Genomic DNA, 23,368 nt, shown 5'->3' with positions numbered 1-23,368 from the left:
ATGGAAGCTCTTAAAGCTTTCCATGTTCGCGGAGCTTCACCGTTGGCTTGTAGGCTAGACCACCATTGCCTGGCAGACTTTTGAAACTGCATAGCTACATGGTGTAGCTTAGAGGACTTCGTGAAGCCCTCATCTCCGAACGCCGCATCAAATTGTTGGATAAAGGCCAAGCTGACTTTGTCCGTAGCACCAAAGGTGCCATCATAGTAAGGAAAGAGATGCTCTTCCCTCCCTCTTTGAACTTCTTCAGCTTGTACGACCTCTTCCATGCGGCATAGGATTTCCTATGGCCTCTTCTTTTTGATGGTTCAAAGGTTGCACCATCACTTTCTTCAGAAGGTGAAGAATTTGAGGAAGGTGGAGAAGAGGGTGACCTATTTCTCGCCTTTTTCTTGTCTGCTCATTGGTCCCCTTGGGAGACTGTCCAATAGTCTTCTAGAGAGCTTAATTCTCATTGGTTCGTTTATTAAGTGTTTTTAAATTAATTAAACTAGATTTAATCTAGCCTAATTCTCATTGGTCCACCTCCAAGGCCATCCAATAGGAATTGGGTACACCTTGTGGGCATCTGGGCTAGGGAGCTGACATGTGTCCCTCATTCCCTTTGTGTAAAGGGAGCTTGTGTGTGTGTGTGAGTTTCTCTCTCATCCCCTACTCCCAAGGCTCGCCCCCTCCTATGTAGGGATTGATAAAGACTTTTGGGACACATACAAAGCATCCAATTCCCCCCATGCTTGACCTTTGGTCACAACCTTTGAATTTTGGAACCTTAGCATTTTGGAAGTCTTAATGGGCTGAACCTTAGGGTCTTTTAAGCCCATTTTTGCACATGGCTCTTTTGCATATGGTCCCCCCTTTGGATCCCTATTTTACCTCCTTTGGATCCCTACTGTGGTCGGTCTGCTAGCTTAACCAATATTCTAGCTTTTCTCCCCTGGCACTTCCCCATATTAAATGATCGGTTTAACATGAGAAAATCATTTAGGGGAATTAGATATTGATTATTATGAAATACCACACATGAGCATTTGCAACAAGTGACATACATACATCATGGACATAAGGATCATAAGTGCACTTTGCACTAAAAGCCCATTCTGCATCTACATCAGCATCACAATCTCCATTCACAAAAGTCTCTACAATAGCTACAACTTGTAGTGGAACCAGCCTCTTTCTTCTTAGTATCTTTTGCCTTCAATTTCAGGCACTGCTTTGATCATATGATCATTAGCTTTACAATAATGGTAACACCTATTCTTTCTCCCTTTTCACCAGAATTTCTAGACTAAGTGCTGCCAGCAGAAGCATTAAAAACAAGTGCCTTTCCACTCGCAAAAGGACCATGAGAAGTGGCTACATTGCTATTACCACTTTTTCTTTAAGCAACAATAAAGACCTGCTCATTGCACATTGTTTAGCCCTGTTCTTTCTTGAAAGTGACCTTCCAATAGCAATGTGCATAATGCATCAAACTTGACAACTTTAGGATTTCCTTGATATAAGTCTCCAAGTACTAGCAAAAGTTTGGTAAGAATCTGATAAAGCATCAAGAACAGTCTGCACAAGGGAACTATCAGAAATGACTTCGCCTGCAAAAATAAGTTTCTCATTGATATCCTTGATACCAACAAGGAAATTCATGGATAATCTTCGACTCCAGTTCTTTATGCAGCAATGCAATTTTAGTCTCATTATGACTTGCATATAACGATCAGCCATAATATCCCAAGTCTATCTTGCACATTTGGCTGAAAAAATGTGAAGAGTACTAGTGTTCTTCACAGACAATGCAATCAATGTATGAGCATGTGCATATCTTACATCCCAATGAGCATGCTCAGCTGTAGGCAAATTAGCTCTTGTAGCAGAAATTCTACCACCAAAACCTGCAACATCCTCAACATCACATGTATCCACAGAACCAAGACGTATATCAATGCCCTGCAGAAGATTCCAAACTCCCTTTGATAGAAGAACATGCATCATGTAAGCCCACATTGGTATTTGTCCCCATCCAATCTATCTTCATCAACAAACATCTTAAACACATCTATGTTGTTGTCAGCCATGGCAAATGTCTGCACCTGATGTGAAAACTGCCCAAATAGAGGAGAAACGAAGCAGGACTAACTCATGCTATATAGCACAACCCAAAGAAGACTGTAAGGACCTGTTATGCAGAAAATGACACTGGTAGAAATTTTGCACAAAAGGACAAATTTGCATACATAGTACTGCTTGTAGTGGAAACGGAGGCCGAAGTATTTGTTGACATGTTGATGCTCACCAAAGCTCACTGAAATTGGAGAAAGTGAGCAGGCATGTGCTGACTAAGCTCGAGAGGACACAACCTGCTCTGATACTAATTGTTGGAAATAGGGTTGCAGGGAATGCACACATCTTGGAGAAGATGAAAGAAGCTCAAGGCACACAGCAGAGAGTAGTATTACTTAGTGTGCAATGGAGAGATTAGATAGCCCTAAAATGATGGGTGTATATACAATGCTATGGAAAAATCCTCCTAGTGAGGGAAAAAATGCCCATGTGGTCCTAAGCGTGTTCACACACATCACCACCACATGTATATGGTAACACATATCACTTGCCATCTTCATCATCTTGCCCAATCACCCATCCAATTCCTATGGGGCTAGTATCCAATGTCACAGTCACATGTCTTCCACATTCATAGTTTGCTTTTCTCAAAGTTAGAGACATAAGCAACAACTTCTTTAATTTTCTCATGGCATGTGTATGCATTTCTTCCATTGATATTTCTGGTACTTTATCAAGAGTCGGTACAAAGGTTTGTCCACATGTGCATAATGTGGAATCCAGATAAAATAAAACACACATGCACCCAAGAACCTTCAAACCTTAGTCACAGTAATCCATGTCTCTTATTCTTTGAATTACATCAATCTTTGTTGGACAAGGTCGTTTACCATATGTCCCACACATATGTCCTACAATAAGAACTTCATTTACGCCAAACATTAAATTTTGCCCAAACAAGATAAGGTTCACTTCTTCCAACATTAACAAGATCTTATCACAATCATTCATATGATTTTCCACATACTTGCGGCACCCCTAGGAGTCCAGAGCCACATCTATATCACATATATCACATCCTTTGGTTGGCACATCATCAAGAAAGGGCATCATAATTTGAGGTATGAAGTCACGTAAGACTTTGTGCATACCATTTATTATATGTACAAGTGAATTAGTTGCTCCCTGAGGTAAGGTGCACATCCTTAGCAAACCCAAAGGTGTCCTCATGGTAGTCAAGTCCCTGATTTCCATAGCTAGTTGGAACTGATCATACCTTGGGCACAAATCCCCCATAGAATATAACACCCTTCTTGCAAATGCCTTTGCAAACTCATCTATAATTGGCCCTAAACCCACATTTCTAATTGTAACCTTCTTCACAAGTTGCATATCCTAGATAAAGCGTAAAGAACCATTTTTCTTTGAAACTGTGAACCACCTAAAGAGTATGGATCACAAGAAGGCTTTTCTACCGATCTCGATCTTTTCATTGAGCAACTCAACGAGTTTTGGAAAATGAGCCTTTGGAGTTAGAATAGGATGCAAGTTCCTAGGTACATGAGGGATAGTGAAGATTACCATCAGAGCAACAATGAAAGGATCAACACACCCTATCTCATGCGGCTCAAATGCAAAATCCTTTTCGTGTTTGGCAATACATATTCTTTCAACCTCTATCAAGCTGTCCTTGCAACCAACCTTTAGCTGCTTCAAAGAATTCTTCATAAACTTGTGCCCAATCTTGCTCGAGTCACGAAGACTAGGTCACAAAGTAGCTTGTTCCATCTTATCCTTGCTAGTAATGCCACTGGTTTCAATTTTTTTGCCACAGACTTATACTTAGTCTCCACTCACACATAAATACCTTGAGCATTTTTATAAAGTCCTCAATAACTTCGTACATTTCTATGGAGCATACTTTCACAACCTCATTTCCAACACACAAATCGCAATCCACTAAAGACTTCAAGTCTTGCATATTATGCAAAAATGAAAACTCATCAAACACACCTGTAATGCATTCATCATCTTCTAACAAATCATTGTTCCTTAAGCCTTTTTGTACACTATAATTTACATGTTGTCTTTCATCCTGCTTCAAGTCCTCAAACTTTGTAAAAGTGATAGATCCATAATTTGCTAGCCCTACAAAACCTGTAGAAAACATCTCCTCTGCATATACATCATGCGAGAACTTTTCTCTTCTTGTATCGTTGCAATCCCGCTCTACAATGGTACATGGCCAAAACCCCTCTTATCCCTGTAGTCCTTGACTTCTTTGTTTGTCTTTGGCCTCTAAGAGTTTCACGACTCCTTTTATGTTCCACACAAACAGTAAGGAATTCGACCACACGCTTCCTATCCCTGCTCCTTATCCTAGCATAACTCAATCCATCATCCATCACCTTTGTTTCCATATGAGTAGCAGTGATGTATGGCTGCCCAAGGATAAGAGGGTATGCAGACATCTCCTATACAAAGAAGTTTTTATTATCATTCACATCCCCTATAGTCACCCTTACATTTGGACAAGCTCCATACAACTCCCCTGATGAGTTATTTGCTACATGAATCATCCATCCATGACTTATACCAATTGGCCATTTTCCTTTTTGATATAGACTCTTTTACATGAGGTTATCTCTAACCCTTGATCTATCAAAGGGTTAGAGATGTATGGTTCTTCCAAGTCTCCCACTTTTACTAGGGTCTCAGTAGTTGCTCTTGCCCAATGACTCTTGGAGTAAAACCTCTTATGAGTTGTCTCAAATTCATTTCATCATCCATGAAGAGAACCTATTGAACTCCTCCCCTAGATTTGTAGCATCCAATAATGGTTTCATCACCTTGCTCACCATAACCATATACTTCTTGTGCATTTAAAGTCTCTCCTTCACCCTGTACATGAATAACTTCAGTAAGAGACTATCGCTTTTTCTTGATAATGTCAATAGTTTCTTCATGGAGCTCTCACTTTGCTATACCAAGGACCTCACCCAAGGTAAATTCAACCTTACTATTCAAAATACTCTCTTCCAAAACCTTTTTGAGATTTGTTGCTACCTCTATATCAGACTGAATCTTGTAAGCTGGACTCTTTGCTTTACCTTTGGTTGTTTCCTTCTTCTTTTATTTGGTAGCTTCCTGCATAGGCACTTTAGGTATAGGAATTTCTTGTGAAGAAGTTGTTTTAGGAGGCACTGTGTTATTTCAGCCTCCACTCCTCGTGGCCCTTTTTGAAGGTCCTTCATTTCCATTCCAACGTCTGTATTTCTCTTCAACAACAACCTCATTGGCTTGACATTTAGCAATGTACACATGCACTAACAAAGCGTTTATGGGGTCATCCCAACCTGTTTCTATCCAAATGCAATCCCCAGCTTCATGCAAAACCTCTTTAGTAATTTCACCCTCCATAGCAAATTCTATTGCACATGGCCACAATTCTCCAATATCATTAGATACTTCTTCTTGAGCTTCGGCTTCCTTCTGGCTAATAGGCTCTAACTTCAGCCCATAGGTGGCTACCTCAACCATTGAGATCACATGGCTGGCAGCCATGTGATCTCAAAGTCCTTAACTAGCTCCTTCATCCCTCCTTCACCAAAGTTTGTCCCCAAGGGCTTCCCTATTTCACTTAAGCGAATCATGCCATCTTTAAAAAAAACAAGCTCCTTAACTAGCTTCTTCATCCCTTCTTTACTAAAGTTTGTCCCCAAGGGCTTCCCTATTTCACTTAAGTGAATCGTGCCATCTTTAAAAAAAACAAGCTCCTTCATCAAAGCATCTTTAAAGCTTTCACAATCCCTCCTTGCACGATCAACACTATCACACTATATACATCTTACAAAGCCTTCTCCGTTTTGAGGTCTTTGCCTTGTAGATTGACGTGAAGTTTGCCCCTTTTCTTCTGGCCTTGCAAACTTTAACTTTAGTTCTTGTATTCTTTTAACAATATCATCTAAGATGGATTTGTCTCTCTTTGGAACCACAATAATAGGCTTCATCGAACTCTTAGGAACACTTGGAGCTTGTGTAGGGTTGACTATCATCTTGACTCTTTGTTGTTGTTCCTTAGCTAGCAGTGAAACTACATCTTTGACCTCATTCCAGTCGATCTTTAAGCCCTGTTCATCATCCTTGTCCTCAAGTAGTAACTCCAACTTCTCTTGAATCTCTTTCCCTGCAACCTGCAAAAAGAGCTCTGTTTTCTCTGAGTCTAGGGCAGCCTTTTCAGTCCTTGATAGTTAATCATAGCACCGTTCAAAATCTCTTAGAAGTTCGGTAGGTAAAAGTCCCTCTTTTGGCCGGACTACCTATTCTAAAAATGTCCTCTTTGTCACCCTTTCTGAGTCCTCCATGAAATACTCTTCCTTCAAAGCTAATTTGAATGCTTCCCAAGTTCCCCCATGTTCATTTCGAATCCCCCTTACATGCTCTCTGATCTCAAGAACCACAACTAGCTCAAAACTTTGTACCATCTCTGCTTTAGGAACTCAATGTAGCTCCATCTCCTTTATATACCCACAAAGATACTTTGTCACATCTTTACCATCAATTGGCCCATTTTCTTCACCACTGATTGAAGGGCTTTGGTCGACGAAAGCTCCCTTCTTTTAGCATCTTGTTGCTATTGCATAAATATAGCAAACTCTTGAAACATTTGCATTGTGACCATATCAAACTGCATCCCTTGTTGCTCTTGTTGTTCAATAGATTTGAAGCTTTGTTTTTTGAGCTTCAAAGAAGCTCTTGAACCCTCACCCTAGCCTACTTTACGTCGAGTTCAATAAAAATGTGTCAAGAAAAGTGCATTGTGGCTAGGAAAGCACCGGGCCTCTAACTATGAGGGTTCGCAACAAAATCAAGCGAGTTGCACAAGATTCGAAGCAAAAGACACTACAAAAGCACAAAACACTAGCCATGAAAGCTTCACTTTAGAAAAGAACCAAGATAAACTCAAAACTCTTGTTAGAGTGATGATTCGGCGTAGCCTCGCTCCCAATTGCACATGTACAATGCCTGTTTGCCCTATCAAAAACCCTTCCCTCCACCTTCAATTTTTTGTCGATGCCATTTCATGGAAGCTTCAACACTTCCATAGACAAACTCACACACCTTGTTGAGGAGAGAAAACCAGGAACAATGCGGGACTGTACTAACACACCGTAGAAGAAGCATGTGGATCCCTTTACAAAGATGCCTAAAGAGTTGTTTATCCCTTTCACAAATGCTCTTCTTCTCTTAGTAGTCACGTCCACTGTTGTTGATGTGGCATTTTGAGATATTTTTGGCCATTTTTAGGTTATTTTTGACCAATTTAAGCTCAAAATACCGTCACAAAGAGGCCTAAAGAGCTCGTTTTCCCTTTCAAAAATGCTCTTCCCCTCTTAGTAGTCATGTCTACCATTGTTGATGTGGCATTTTGAGCTGTTTTTGGCCTTATTTAGGTTATTTTTGACCATTTTTAGCTCAAAAATACCTCTATTTGTGTGTAGAAAGCCAAAACGAGTTAGAAAAAATCCCTAAATTTATGGAAAAATTCTCTTGGACTCAAATTACATGATGAATCTCATTTTCTATTTTGGAAAGCACTTTAGATGCATCGTTTTTGATTGCACACAAAACCTGTTATTTTTGGACAAGATCGTCTGCATTGAACGTTCTAGACGAAACGAGCGTGTCATCCCAATGCACTTGACATATGTACATTTCTAAAACAAATTGAGCATGCTTATATGCGATAAAACATGCAACAATGCCAATTCGACAAGGTATGTACATGACTGCAACAGGGACACTATGTACATTCTAACATTTAGTTCCACATAACAAAAGATGAATACTTTGATTTCGCCTTATAAATGTGCCACAACACGAGAGAGTGTTGTCTCATTGGTCCAAAAACCATGGCGGGCAGGCAAGTGTGAACCCAGGCTTGCTCATAAATGCGCCGAGTTAGTGAATCGATAGACAACAGCTCCGCTTCCGACTCCCACTCATAAACATCACCTGCGCACATATGAGGAACTTTGGTGCAGATCTGCAGTGGGGGCGTCCTGTGACAGGTATTCTCCACAGAGAGAGAGAGAGAGAGAGAGAGAGAGAGAGAGAGAGAGAGAGCATTTTAACACATGCACGTGGTAATACATTTGTTGAGGGGGCGACAATGAATATCTAGAGCTTTTAGGTGGCTACTTCTACGCTTGAAAGAATACAAAGAGGGCTATCAAATCGTTTCTTCACATACATAGTAACATAGGTACATTTGCTAGAAAATGGCTATTTCATGATGTCTCTCGGGTAGGTCATTAATGGGAAAAGTGTTGAGCAAACTTGAATGACAGGATATTCTGTAAAACTCGGACCTGCCATAGTGGCGGAACTGCACAAAATCATGCGTAGCTCCAAGATGGCTAGAAATTAGTAGAACCTCACAAGGCTGGGACAAAGAATCCCTCTCTCACTAGATCTAGATAGAAACCAGGATATGACGTCCAAAACTCTTAACACCCCCTCTTAGATCCTTGGTACACAACAAGACTAGGGAATTAGGGTCTCCCAGATTGAAGGAGTTAAATCCCAGTCGACCACTGCATCAAGTATACCATCTATCTAGAGGAAGTGGTAGTACCCATGATAGACAATCCTATCCACCAATGGCAAACACGTGTGGGCAATCGCCATCAATGTCCAATAGGTCCTAGGAACTTGTGCCGGTTGTAAAGGCTAGAGTCTCCACTGTGTGTACACCATGTTGCGTGGATGTGTCATCAATAACCAAAGGTTATAGGAAGAAAAGTAAAAGATTGGCTGTGTCTCCTCTAGCAACGAGTCTAGCCAACTTGCTAGCTCTTAAAGTTTACATGTGTCCCATGATCACAAAGGTGAACAAACTTTGACTACTATCCTTCAAAGATGGGATAGGTCCTCTAGGCTTTGTCAAGGAAGGAAGTATGAGCAACCGCTTGAGCCTGGTGCTAAGAAAGAAATGGCAAGAGTGCTATCCTTCAGCAAGTCTTTGAGAGTGCCTGTTAAAGATAAAGGTAGGCGAATTATGTGTGTAAAAGTCAGAAGCAAAAGGCACAAAAGGATGATACTCATGGATCCGGGTAGAGATCTAGGAAGTTTGATTTTGGATGCTAAATCCGGTGAGGTAGCTAATATTGCGCCTGTTCCACTCTGGTTTCCTTGATGACCATTCATCAAGGAAACAACTCCTCGACTCCTACAACTCCTCATCACTAGTAGACCTTGACAAATGTTCCAAAGAATCATCGATTGTTTCATCAATTGTGGTGTTGTTGCTAAATGGACTATTTTCTTAATTTTTTAGTTATTATTATTTATTGAAATTAGGATATTTGAATGTGTGCACTTGAATTGTATAAGTTAGTAACTGTAGGTCTACTTGAATTGATAAAAGCCATCAGGAATGGACAACTCTGATGTGTCATATGGTGGGTGACATTAAGCATCACGAAGGAGCCGTATTGTTAGTTCGGTGGAAGAGATCGGGAAGTGGATATTCTCGATGCGTCACATGATGGGTAACAGAAGCATCAGATAGAGAATATTCCATTGGTTTGGGAGGAAATCCGAATTGGATAAAGGAATACGCGTAAAGACACAGACACAAGAATATAGATGGGTTTTGAGAAGCTTTTTCTAAAAAGTGGGATATTTTTTAGTGCTTTTCGGAAAAGCACATGCTTTCCCGTGAGAAGTCTATGTCTGGATAGCATTTGTGTTTGAGAATTGCATCCAGGGAAGCCTAGGAAATTTGAAATTTGGTGTAGCATCGATTTTCAACTCATTGAGTTTTTATTGAGTTTTTCACAGTTTCACATATTTTTATTAAGTGACCGGCCGTCCACTTAATAAGTGGGTAGCCACTAAATTTTTTAAAAAAGCATGGCTTATTTAAAAAAAAGACTAGGTTGTCTTAAGGCTGAAAAATAGCATGCGATCTCTTGCTCTCTCCTCTTGCCAAATTTGTCGCCAACCCCACGCTAGCTCCCTCCTGCTATTCCAGCAGCCCCATGGTTCGGCTATTGTTGGAGGAGCTTTGGTAGCTGTTCCTGCTGCCCATCGGAGCTTGTTTAAGCAGCTCTCTCTCTCTCTCTCTCTCTCTCTCAGTTCTACCAGCGCTAGCACAAGGAGTTCACACCGTGGGGAATTTGCGAGTGATTGTGTGAAGCCATCGTGTTGCTTTTCCGCACTTGGAGCGACAAGTAAAGGTTGCGAATACGCTCTACGAGTTGTTTCGTATTTGCGCTTTTTGCAGATACTCCATCACAGAGAAGGAGCAAGGAGGCCTCGACCTACGCTTGGGATTTTGAAAAGAAAATCCGGAGCAGTCTGCAAAGGTTTACACTTCGGATGAATTCTAACGGATGTGTTACTTCGGTGTTATTGTGTGACGTGACACATTCCACCCTATGTGTCCGTGGACAAGCTACAACATAACAAGGGTTCCGTCAGTCCAGTCAGTCTAGATTAGAAGTGATCTGACACTTTTGTGAGTCTATTCGTAGACCGTGCATGCCCAATCACTTAGTGTAGATGCATATCCTCTGGTTGCACACAACATGATCATAAGCATTCCCATCAGAATCCTTTAGCGGAATTTTTCAGTGCATTTAGCCTTTACGTATTTTTGACATTTTTCACTTATTATTTTTAAGTGACTTTTGTTGGAAAGTAGGTAGGGCAAATTGAGCAAGTTTGTATATAAGCAAACCTAGACTAGCACTAATTGGTAGAAGAGGCAACAGGAGCCAAGCTCAACAAGCAACTTCTCAAGCAAGAACTTGGTGGTCTCCCCTCCAAGCAAGGACTCAACCTAGCGTTTTGCATCATTAGGCATCATCGCCCTAGATCAGCATCAGCCTGGCGTTTTCCATCAGGAGGATTATCACCCACACACTCCCAGCATCTAGCGTTTCCAGATTGCACTCCTAGCGTTTTTGGAGATTCTGGCGTTTGCAGTTTTCAGCCTTGGCGATTTTTAGCAATGAAAGATCATCAATTTTCAGTCCTATAGTAGATGCAGATTTTCAGCCCTAAAGACCCGCAAAATCAGCGTTTTCCTTAGCGTTTTCGACAACAGCAGATTTCAGTCCATAGAGTTTTTGGACAGCAGATAAAAGATTGCAGATTTCATCCCTTAGATGGGCTTTGTCATCTTCGTCGTCGTCACCGACATAGCCTAGACTTGCATCAATCACATGCATTCAGTTTGTACCAGTTTGTGCAATCATAAGTAGACCACTCTCGTCGACGACAGTGGGGCCTTCGGAGGAGGGTTTTACGTCTCTGGTGTCGTATCTCTCTTCTCTCTCTATCACTCAGTCTCATACACTTGCACACATAGTGTCCATTCACTTTGTTATGATCATTGCACTCTCTCATTAAGAACGGAAGGCTCTCCCTTCCATAAGAATAAAAAGGAACCTTCAGCACATTATGGAGCACTCATCTTGAGCAAAGTTCAAACATTCATTCCGCTGTACCTAACGTTGGTATCAGAGCTTTGCGAGTGTTCTGTATCACTCAAGGAAAGAACCACAAGAATCACAAGAGTTTTTTTTTCTTGTTGCGGTCGCACGAACCCAAGTTTGCTTGGGCGTGTCGATTCCTAATCGTGTTTTTGAAGAGTGACAAGAATCCCAAGAAAGAAGGGCTTGTCCAGCCTCCCCTTGTGCCTCTTCACTCATTGAGAGCGGACCGTGCACTTAGCGGCCGGCCAATCGACGTGAGGTGGGAAAAAGCAACCTTGGTGTGAGCGCAAGGCCGCCAAGGGGTGCGCCCGCGGTGTCGGGGGATATGTGTTCGCTACGTGAGCCGGGCAGGCGCCGGGCCTCTTGCTGTGGGAGGTGTGAAAGAGAGAACAAGAGACAATGACAGCTGTGCCAATCACTGCAAGCATCAATTAATTGAATACAACCTAATTCTTAGCCAAGGCGGGCTGTTAACAGCACCGTCACTTGGATCATCTGCTAATTAGGAGTTTAAGCTCCCGTTTACCGAATTAACCGGGCTGTTAATGACACCGGGCTTAATAGAATGATTAATCAAACATTAGCTGATGACGGTGATGAAAGTTCTCTTCTGCCACTTTAACTGCTTCAACTGCCCTTAGGTTCAGCAAGCTTCAACTATATCAGTTATTCCGCAGCTTCCTGCTTTGTGCGCTTTGCACTACCTCGTGCTTTCCCTCTTGCTTCTTACCTTGCTTTTGCCTTCTCCTGATTTCTTCTCTTACTTTGGTTCAAGACCAAGAGTGATTCTCAAGATTACTCGCTTTAATCCTTGACAAGCTTCTTCTCAAGCTTCGACCTCCGTCTTCCTTGCTTGCATGCCTCGACAAATTCTTCTCAAGCTCTGCTTGCTTGCCTCGACAAGCTTCTTCTCGACCTTGCTTGCTTCAAGTTTACTCCCTTGCTTTGCTTGCTTCGACCAAGCTCGCCCTTGCTTGCCTCAAGCTCTTCTCCTCTTTCACGTTTTTCTTCCCTCGAATCTCCCCGTTGTCGCCATGGCAGAGAGAGAGAGAGAGAGAGAGAGAGAGAGAGAGAGAGAGAGAGAGAGAGAGAGAGAGAGAGAGAGAGAGAGAACCCTCTCTTGCTTTGATTGGAGATGGAGAGAGAGAGAGAAACCTCGCCTCTGCTCTCCTCGCCTTGGTTCTTCTCGTTAACTCTCCTCTTTTGTTAATTCCCTTCACGCCTCTTGCCGAGCTCCCCTCGCTTTGCCGGCCTCTTTCTCTAGTATAAGGCTCGACTCCTTCTTCTTGCCCCTTCTCTAGCACGGATCCTTGTCAAAGCTCGAGAGAGAGAGAAAGACCTTTGCGTTGTCCAAGCTCGAAAGAGAGAGCGAGAGCAAAGCTCCGGGCCTCTGGCTGTGGGAGGTGTGAAAGAGAGAGAACAAGAACAACTGATAACTCTGGCAATCACCGCAATCATCAATTAATCGATTAATACATCTGAGTACAACTTAATCTTTAGCCAAGGTGGGCTGTTAAGAGCACTGTCACTTGGATCATTTGCTAACTAGGAGTTTAAGCTCCCGTTCAGGATTAATCGGGTCGTTAACGACACCGGGGCTTATCAGAATGTTAAATCAATTTCTAGGTGATGACGGTTATGGAAATTTTCCTCATGTTGCTTCATGTGCTTCAAATGCCCCGTGGATTCTGCAGTCTTCAATTCTGCTCACTACCTCAATCATCAAGCTTCAGTAGTTATTAATTATCTTGCTTTGTGCGCTTGCACTCACTTATCTGCCGTTTATGAATTTTTATGTCTCCTCTAATCCATTTGCTCTGATCGCCTTTGGTGCTCCCACTCTCTTTTTCTTGAGTACCTTATCTTGCCGGGATCTGCTTATCTGCTCTTGCCAAGCATCCTTTGTTCCACTTCCTTGCCTTCGCTAACGTTACCCTATTACCCTCGTTCAACTCTTCGTTAATTGCCCTTCGATGCTTCTTGCTTGCCGAGGTCGAGAGCGAGAGAGAATAATAACTTCGCTTCTCAAGTATATGATGGAGAGGGAGAGACTTCGTTCTTACTTAAGCCGAGAGAGAGAAAGAGCTCGTCCTGTTTGGATTGGAGATAGAGAGAGAGAGAGAGAGAGAGAGAGAGAGAGAGAGAGAGAGAGAGAGAGAGAGAGAGAGAGAAACCTTGCCTTGCTTACCCTCACCTCCTCTGAGCCTTGCTTCCCTTGCTTCGTTCAAGCTCGAGAGGAAGAGCTTTGCCTCCTCTTCTTCTCCTTCGTTAAGCTCTCCTTGAGCTCCCTCGCCTTCACATTTTTCTTCCCTCCGTCAAGCTTTTCCTCGCTTGCCTCAAGCTCTTCTTCCAACCCTTATGCTCTCCCCTCTTCAAGCTCGTTTGCTTCCCTAAAAAAAATCTCATGCAAAAAAAACTCCCTATTATTAGCGTGCCTTCCCTAGGCAGTGGCGCCGGTGCTAATGACGTGGCGCGGGAGTCGACCCAATGAGGTGGCAGGAGACGGTCTAGAGCAGCGCAAAAATTGACGAAATCGGTGCCAAAAGGGAGCGCCCCTGCAAGCTGAGCATTTCTTGCTACTTGGTCGGCGTCATCCGAGCATCACTGCGCTCGTTGCGAGCTCCCCATTCCCTGCGCAATTCCATTCTCGTTGCCGCCACGCCTCTGGCCCCTTCTTTCCTTTTTCTTTTTCCCATTTGCCTTTATTAAACCCCTTATTGGGCGGCCATTGAAAGGTCTTTGGGCGGCCGGCCGGCCTTCGTAAAGCGCATCACATTTGGCATACAAATTTACCAAAGCATTGCCAAGCACAACATACGGTATACATTCCGACCAACTCAGTGCTGCTAAGCACGACCCACTCTCTACAGCTCTCAGCTAACAATATCATCGTGAATTTACTTGCCCGTAACAAGGTCCTGAATAGTGCCACATACCTGCAAGAAGCAAGTATAAGTGTTTGCATTTGACGTAAGGTCTTTCCTTCACATTCAGTCAAAGAGTGACAGACTAGCCAGGCATTGCCAATTACGACTACCGCCGACCAACATTGGGCAGTCATTGGCGTACATACCGGCCAAGGCAATGTAGTAGGCATCAAATTTGGTGTACATATCGATTAAAGACTGCTATCTCAAGCACTTATTCTGCTGTATTCAAAACCCTTGTTGTTGCTCAAAACTCCCAGACAGAACACCGACTGAGCGGATCGAACTTGTACGGAGCCGGCTCTCTACGAATCTTTAACGGCTAATATCTTGGCGACCAGGACTCCGATCATTGATCTGAAAAGACCGACGTGCTCCACAAAGTGAGCACTTCAGGCCCGTGCATTCATTTCATTTTTGTCACCTCAGTTGCGGTTGCCCAATCCGGTACGGCTCTGCAATCGACTCAAACTTCAATATGCCATAACTTCTTCATCGTAGCTCCAATCGACGAGCCGTAAAGACAGGCCGGTAGAGCACTTTAAGCATTGCAATTCTAGATCATAATATCCCATCTGTGCTCACTTTAAGCATAGTCCTTTTTGGCATCATTGAGGCGTCTGTTGGCCCTTTTAAGCCGCATCTTGCATACATTAATCATTAAGCTTGGCGTGTTAACAAGCCCTGATCACTGCTCACTAAATGTGTAGGCTTCAAAGAAGCTTAGCTTGCATTTCTCTGCTCTTTTTGTCTACATGGCAGTGGAGCTGCACGACATCCACCCCCTTTGAACCTGCACAGCCTCCGGTCTGTGCCAACTGCTCTTCAATCTGCATCTGTTAAAGGTACCTTAAGTTTTTTCCATCATCAAACGAAATAAGGCTTATACCCTATCATCAATTTTCTATCTGAACCATTAGGCAGCTGCCCATGAAAAATCTTTGAACCGTATCTGTCGTATCTTCAAAGCATTCAATTATGAATATCCTGTTTAGTGAACCCCGCCAGACTCAAGTGCTCCAGTTAATGATGCACACGACTTGACCATTAAGCTCTCTTTAAGGAACCCTGTCAAGCTCAAGTATGCCTTACTCTGTCTGCACATGGAATGGCCGTCAAGTCCTTTACTTCAAGTTCTGTCAGCAGAACCAACTCAAAAGATGTGAAGATATTTCATCAATTGTACAAAGAAGTTAGTTGGAAGCCAGCCATGTAATCTTATTGAATGCATAACCAAAGCTATTTTGACTTAGCATAATCTAGAAAACAAAACCTTGTACCATGCAACCTGCTATATCAGATAGCTGGTACTCTTCAAATCTGCAACTGGCACTTTAGTAGCCCCCGGGATCAAACGGGAAACTAATCATCTGTCCCACTGTGAACATTCCTTTAAAAATTTTGCACCATCCTCCAGGATCATAGGGAATATACAAGAATTTCCAATCATTACAGCATAAATATACATTAACCCACAAATCTTCATACAAACCGCCTGGATCATATGGCATATAAGTCAATTGCCCAGGATCATGCATATATCTGTCACCTCCTGGGTCAAAAGCTAGCTCAAAATCCCCTACATCATAGGGTAACATCAAATTCCATATAGCATCAGGTAGCACCCGATACTGCCATATCACTGTGCAACTAGCTCATGCAATTGTCGATTATCAATCACATGTAAAAGCATTGGCATTTCACTTTCACTCTCACTAGTATTGGAATCCCAATCATGCATATGTGAATACATCAAGTCTTTGGTAAAATCCTCTTCATTAGGCTCAAAAGATGCATCTGGAAAATATTCTCTATCTTGTAGAGGCTCAAAATCAAGTAAGGCATCATCCAACAACTGCATAAGTTCATCGTCTGCTGAATCTGAACAAACTTGCTCATGCATGATTCTGAATTGATTGGTATCCTTAGCATTTGTGTTTGAGAACCCTTCCAAAGCTTCATCTAATAAGAACATAAGATCTAGGTCTACCACTTGAGAAGGTCCCTCCATCTTGCACATCTCAGGCTGTTGTAAACTAAGATTTCCACATGTTACATGCATAGTAAATGCTTCTGCTGTAAATTGCTCTTTAAGTCTTTCACCCTCATCGAGATATCTTTGCACTTCTGTAGCACAAAGTTCAGCATGCACATTGAAAATTTTATCTACTACCCTGTCTGTATCATCGGCACAATGAAACCAATCATACTCAACATCAAGAGATTGCACTTCACTATGCACCCCCTCTAAATTAGCATCCTCAAGTTCATGCTTATTCTGCCATAGTGTGAGCCCTGTGTCACAAATTCTTGATAGAGAAGAGGTTTGCTCCCCTTCTAAATCATCATCAAATTCAGGATCAGTCTGCTAGATCTGTAGCTCTAGGTCACAGAAGCATGTCAAAGGAGTCTGCACCCCCTCTGAATCAAGCACATACTCTTGCTTAGCCAAGTCCTCAAAACCTGGTACATCCAAATTCGGCAAATCTGGTATACCAAAAACCATGGTCTTGCTGCTCTCAACAGCAGCCTGCTTTGACCTATAACATCTGTATCATTAATCAACTCTTTGGCAAAACCTGTACCAGTATCTTCAATCACCTCTATGGTAGAATCTGCACCAGAAAAATTTTGCTCTAATTCTGGTTCAGTAGCAAAAGTATCACCTGTAACCGAATCTTCCTGCATGTCTACTTGAATTTGGTTGCACTCATTTACTTGCAAAATTTCTTCTTGAGCTTTAGCTACTTCACTGTTTTGATCCCCTGATTTCTTTTCTTCATGTACTGCATGCATAGGCTCTTTGCAAAATTCATTCTGTGTATCCCGAACTGCATGTGTAGATTCTTTGAAAAATTCACCCTGCGTATCCTGAATCTGTAAAGCCTCACCCTCAAAGACTGCTACTTCATGCACAACATCTGTAAAACCCAACTTTGCATACACAGCTTCAACTATGTCTTCATCATTAGCCTGTAAGAAGGTAGCATCCTGCACAGTCAACTCATCAATCACAGCTTCTAACTTTAATCGTACTTGTCCTCGGATATCTGCGTAGTCCGGTAGACTTGCACTCTGTTCTTGATAGCATTCATACTACTCATAACGTGCTTGCACAATAGCCTCTTTGAAATACTCCCAGTCATCGTTGCAAGCTCTGGTAACCTCTTGAATCTGCTCCTTCACATCTAAACTCACTAACTGCTCAAAATTTTTGATCATCAACTCTTCTGGTATCCCTCTTACCTTGGTCTCCAGCTCATAGCACTCTAGGTAGCCCTTCGGATCGTATCCATCAAAGAGTCGTCTCTCGTCGTATACTGCATCTAAAGCTTCATCGATTTGATTTTCTTCTTTACGGTCTCTATTTCAAGCAGAGATCCTTGAACCAATTGAAGCGAAAAAAAAAGTGGAACTGTTGACTTATCATCAAAACCGTTCGCTCTTAATTGTGCAATCATCTTCATCTTCTGCTCTAAATTCTCCATCTTTACCTCCCACCCCGGCTCGTTTCACGTCGGGTTCACCAAAGATGTTGGGGGATATGTGTTCGCTACGTGAGCCGGACAGGCGTCGGGCCTTTGGTTGTGGGAGGTGTGAAAGAGAGAGAACAAGAACAACTGATGCAATTGAATCTGGAAATCACCGTAATCATCAATTAATTGATTAACGCTTGAGTACAACTTAATCCTTAGCCAAGGCGGGCTGTTAACAACACCGTCACTTGGATCATCTGCTAATTAGGAGTTTAAGCTCCCGTTTACAGGATTAACCGGGCCGTTAACAACAACGGACTTAACAAAATGTTAAATCAATTTCTAGCTGATGACGGTTATGGAATTTCCTCATGCCGCTTTATCTGCTTCAAATACCTCGCGGATTTTGCAAGCTTCGACTATGTTCACTGCCTCAATCATAAAGCTTCAGTAGTTATCAATTATCCTGCTTCGTGCGCTTTGCACTGCCTCATGCTTTCCTCTTGCTTCTTACCTTGCTTTTGCCTTCTCCTGCTTTTTTCTCTTGCTTTGGTTCAAGACCAAGCTCGCCTTTGCCTGTTTGTCTCGGCTTACTCCCTTGCTTGCTTCGACCAAGCTTGCCCTTTTCAAGCTTGCTTTTGATTACCTTAAGTTTCCCGCCTTAGTTGCTTCGGAAAAAGCCTCAAGCTCCTTCCTCTTCTTGCTTGATTCGCTTTGACAAGTTTCTCGCATTGCTTGCGTCTTGTTCAAGCTCGAGTAGGAGAGAGAAAGAGCTTTGCCTTGTATATCTTGCCGAGAGACAGAGAGAAAGAGCTAAATAGAACTCTCCTTGTGCAAGCCCGAGAGAGAGACCACACCTCTTTGCCCCTTTCTCCTCCTAGCTCGCTTCCTTCCAACCTCCGAGCTCTTGTCTCCTTCCCAGCTCTCCTCGCCTTCGAGCTTCTTCTTCCCCTCTTGCTCTCGTTGGCTTTCTTTGTAAGCCCTCCTCGCCTTCACGTTTTTTCTTCCCCTTCTTGCTTGCTTGCCTCAACAAGTTTACTCCTTTGCTTGCTTGTCTCGACAAGATCCTCGCCTTGCTTCTTACCTTTCTTGTTTGCTTGCCTTGACAAGTTTCTCGCCTTGCTTAGCTTCACCTCCTTTGAGCCTTGCTTCCCTTGCTTCGTTCAAGCTCGAGAGGAAGAGCTTTGCCTCCTCTTCTTCTCCTTCGTTAAGCTCTCCTTGAGCTCCCTCGCCTTCACGTTTTTCTTCCCTCCGTCAAGCTTTTCCTCGCTTGCCTCAAGCTCTCTTCCAACCCTTATGCTCTCCCCTCTTCAAGCTCGTTTGCTTCCCTAAAAAAAATCTCATGCAAAAAAAACTCCCTATTATTAGCGTGCCTTCCCTAGGCAGTGGCGCCGGCGCTAATGACGTGGCGCGGGAGTCGACCCAATGACGTGGTAGGAGACGGTCTAGAGCAGCGCAAAAATTGACGAAATCGATGCGAAAAGGGAGCGCCCCTGCAAGCTGAGTATTTCTTGCTGCTTAGTCGGCGTCATCCGAGCATCACTTCGCTCGTTGCGAGCTCCCCATTCCCTGCGCAATTCCATTCTCGTTGCCGCCACGCCTCTGGCCCCTCCTTTCCTTTTTCTTTTTCCCATTTGCCTTTATTAAACCCCTTATTGGGTGGCCATTGAAAGGTCTTTGGGCGGCCGGCCTTCGTAAAGCGCATCACATTTGGCATACAAATTTACCAAAGCATTGCCAAGCACAACATACGGTATACATTCCGACCAACTCAGTGCTGCTAAGCACGACCCACTCTCTACAGCTCTCAGCTAACAATATCATCGTGAATTTACTTGCCCGTAACGAGGTTCTGAATAGTGCCACATACCCGCAAGAAGCAAGTATAAGTGTTTGCATTTGACGTAAGGTCTTTCCTTCACATTCAGTCAAAGAGTGACAGACTAGCCAGGCATTGCCAATTACGACTACTGCCGGTCAACATTGGGCAGTCATTGGCGTACATACCGGCCAAGGCAATGTAGTAGGCATCAAATTTGGCGTACATATCGATTAAAGCACTGCTATCTCAAGCACTTATTCTGCTGTATTCAAAACCCTTGTTGCTGCTCAAAACTCCCAGACGGAACACCGACTGAGCGGATCGAACTGGTACGGAGCCGGCCCCCGGCGAATCTTTAACGGCTAATATCTTGGCTACCGGGACTCCGATCATTGATTTGAAAAGACTGACGTGCTCCACAAAGTGAGCACTTCATGCCCGTGCATTCATTTCATTTCTGTCACCTCAACTGTAGTTGCCTAATCCGGTACGGCTCTGCAATCGACTCAAACTTCAATATGCCTTAACTTCTTCATCGTAGCTCCAATCGACGAGCCGTAAAGATAGGCCGGTAGAGAACTTTAAGCACTGCAATTCTAGATCATAATATCCCATCTGTGCTCACTTTAAGCATAGTCCTTTTTGGCATCATTGAGGCATCTGTTGGCCCTTTTAAGCTGCATCTAGCATACATTAATCATTAAAGCTGGCCTGTTAACAAGCACTCATCACTGACCATTAATCAAGTAGGCTTTCAATAAGCTTGATCTGCATCTTCTTGGCATATTGCTTAGCATGGGAGTGGAGCTGCACGACAGCGGGAAAGAGTAGAACTCGGTTGAAGAGAAGATCCTTCTCAAACACAGATTGCAAGCAAAAGATAACCCTCAAGAACCTCAAGATCCCCAAGAACCCAAGCTCTTCGTGAACTTAAGAACCCAAGACCCCAAGAACCCACAAGAACCCACGACTTCAGTGGATGGTCATCACTCGAAGCGGAATGGATGCTTCTCTTGGAGGTGATGAGCATGAGAGAGGCAAAGAAGAATTTTCCCCACCAGGAGGTTTTTCCGACCCTCCCCCTTCTCCATCTACGGCACTAACTCCTATGAAGGAGTTGCCGCAGTTGTTTATGGACAAGAAGTTAGACCGAAAAGCAAAAATAGAGCGTGAACACGAAGAACAGATGGCAACCATAGAGCGTCAATACACAGAAAGAGTGGTAGCCATACATCGCGAGAACAAAGAAAGTCAAGCCAAATTGGATCGCGAGAACAAAGTAAGACAAGCAGAATATGACCGCGAGACCAAAGCACGGCAAGAGAAGAGCGACCAACGCATGAAAGAGTCCTTGCAACTCTTTTCTCAAGTTCTTGCGACCAACGCATGAAAGAGTTCTTGCGACTCTTTTCTCAAGTTCAGACACAGATGCAAGAGATTCGGGAAAAGGAGACTCTCTCAGTCCCTTCTTCTCCCAAGCATGACACACAAGATTTGCATGATTATGCGAAGCATGATGATGATTTGGATGACAATGATGAGCATGATGATTTGCATGATCAAGATGTGATTTCTCACGAGCATGATGATTTGTATGATCAAGATGTGATTTCTCACAAGCATGATGAGTTGCATGAAGATGATGTGATTGTTCACAAGGACGATGTGGTAGTTGATACTTTCTCTAGTGAAGCTAACCTCATTGCAGATTCGATCAATCACGAAGAATCGATCTTGACTTTCAAGTCGAGGTCCAAAGAACCCCCTTGGGAAGAATCGATCTTCGAGCCTAGGTCCAAAGAACCCTTACAGGAAGTATTATGTGTTCGCATGATTGATACGCACGCATTGTACGAGTTTCATTCGTGATCGTTTAATGTATTTTCGTCAGCATCTTTATGTGATTCCTTTTACTAGGCATGACATATTGTATGTTGAGTACGTTTCACTCATGGATGAGCTCGAATGTATGCGGTTTTTTCATGAAAAGCTGAAAAGTATGCATTCAAGGAAGTCACATTCCATGTCTCTTCCTTGGCATGACACATTTGTAGAAAGAGCACATGAAAGTATGAGCACCAAGCATGGGCATTTCCGTTGTGAATTGCCACAGTTGATTGCTCTAGATCAAAAGAGAAAGATTCGATCTCATTGTTTGCGTGTGTGTGGTGAACGGTTTGGCACTCCGTCTCTTTGTTCATCTACATTGCATGCACAGTCTATTAGGACGACAATATTTTTTCCACTCAGTTTACATGGAATGGGTATGTTCATGTTTTTGTGTTGGAAGTGGTTTCAGGAATTTTCAGCCTCGGAGAGTCTTGAAGAAGAAAGAAGTAGGCCTCTAGACGAAGTTGAAGCATTGAAGGAGCCACAGAAGACTTTGTGTCGCTTTCGGCGCGGCCCAAAGAAGCAAGCATTGCAGACCTTTATGAAGTTCAAATACTGTACAACCCACACATCAGAGTGGGCCGGCGAAGAGTCCCTTTCAGGATTCCGGATGCTATTGGCGATCTCTCTCAATAATAAGTGAAACAAAAGTAGATAGGGCAAATTGAGTAAGTTTGTATATAAGCAAACCTAGACTAGCACTAATTGGCAGAAGAGGCAACAGGAGCCAAGCTCAACAGGCAACTTCTCAAGCAAGAACTTGGTGGTCTCCCCTCCAAGAAAGGACTCAACCTAGCGTTTTGCATCATCAGGCATCATCGCCCTAGATCAGCATCAGCCTGGCGTTTTCCATGAGGAGGATTATCGCCCACACACTCCCAGCATCTAGCGTTTGCAGATTGCACCCCTAGCGTTTTTGGAGATTCCGGCGTTTGCAGTTTTCAGCCTTTACATTTATCAGCCTTGGTGATTTTCAGCAATGAAAGATCATCAGTTTTCAGCCCTACAGTAGATGCAGATTTTCAGCCCTAAAGACCCGCAAAATCAGCGTTTTCCTTAGCGTTTTTGACAACAACAGATTTCAGCCCATAGCGTTTTTGGACAACAGATAAAAGATTGCAGATTTCAGCCCTTAGATGGGCTTCGTCATCTTTGTCGTCGTCACCGACATAGCCTCAGTCACATGCATTCAGTTTATACCAGTTTGTGCAATCATAAGTAGACCACTCTCGCCGACGACAATGGGGCCTTCGGAGGAGGGTTTTATGTCTCTAGTGTCGTATCTCTCTTCTCTCTCTATCTCTCAGTCTCATACACTTACACGCACAGTGTCCATTCACTTTGTTATGATCATTGCACTCTCTCATTAAGAATGGAAGGCTCTCCCTTCCATAAGAACAAAAAGGAACCTTGAATGCATTATGGAGCACTAATCTTGAGCAAAGTTCAAACATTCATTACGTTGCACCTAACATATTGCTTGTAAAAAGATTCTCCCTTAGGGGGGGGGCCAACCCATCTTCTGGTCTCCAATACTGTGTGGATCTTCTCCCTCGTCTCTTTTGGTTGAAAGTCTATTTCAGCTTATTGATTATTTGTGTGCGCTCCCGTTTGTGACAATGGTATCGGAGCTTGGTCGTCTCTTTTTTTCTGCAAAGGAGAGAACCATGACGAGCCACGGGAGAACCG

The 23,368-nt window shown here is 43.2% G+C and overlaps 1 protein-coding gene across 1 annotated transcript in view; it reads left to right on the top strand.

Moving 5' to 3' along the window:
• The first annotated feature begins 7,989 nt into the window (after positions 1 to 7,989).
• The window catches only part of LOC147427910 (protein REVERSION-TO-ETHYLENE SENSITIVITY1-like), a 54,288-nt gene continuing 38,909 nt past the window's right edge, over positions 7,990 to 23,368 (top strand). The window contains exon 1 of the mRNA XM_086497152.1: positions 7,990 to 8,129. The gene's annotated coding sequence lies outside the window, so the exon portion shown is untranslated. The remainder of the gene's footprint in view (positions 8,130 to 23,368) is intronic.

This window comes from Adiantum capillus-veneris, chromosome 23 (genome assembly GCF_014529385.1).
Source record: "Adiantum capillus-veneris isolate H3 chromosome 23, ASM1452938v2, whole genome shotgun sequence".
Classification (NCBI taxonomy): domain Eukaryota; kingdom Viridiplantae; phylum Streptophyta; class Polypodiopsida; order Polypodiales; family Pteridaceae; genus Adiantum; species Adiantum capillus-veneris.
The sequence above is the reverse complement of the archived record's forward strand: the minus strand, read 5'-3'. Positions and strand labels throughout refer to the sequence as shown.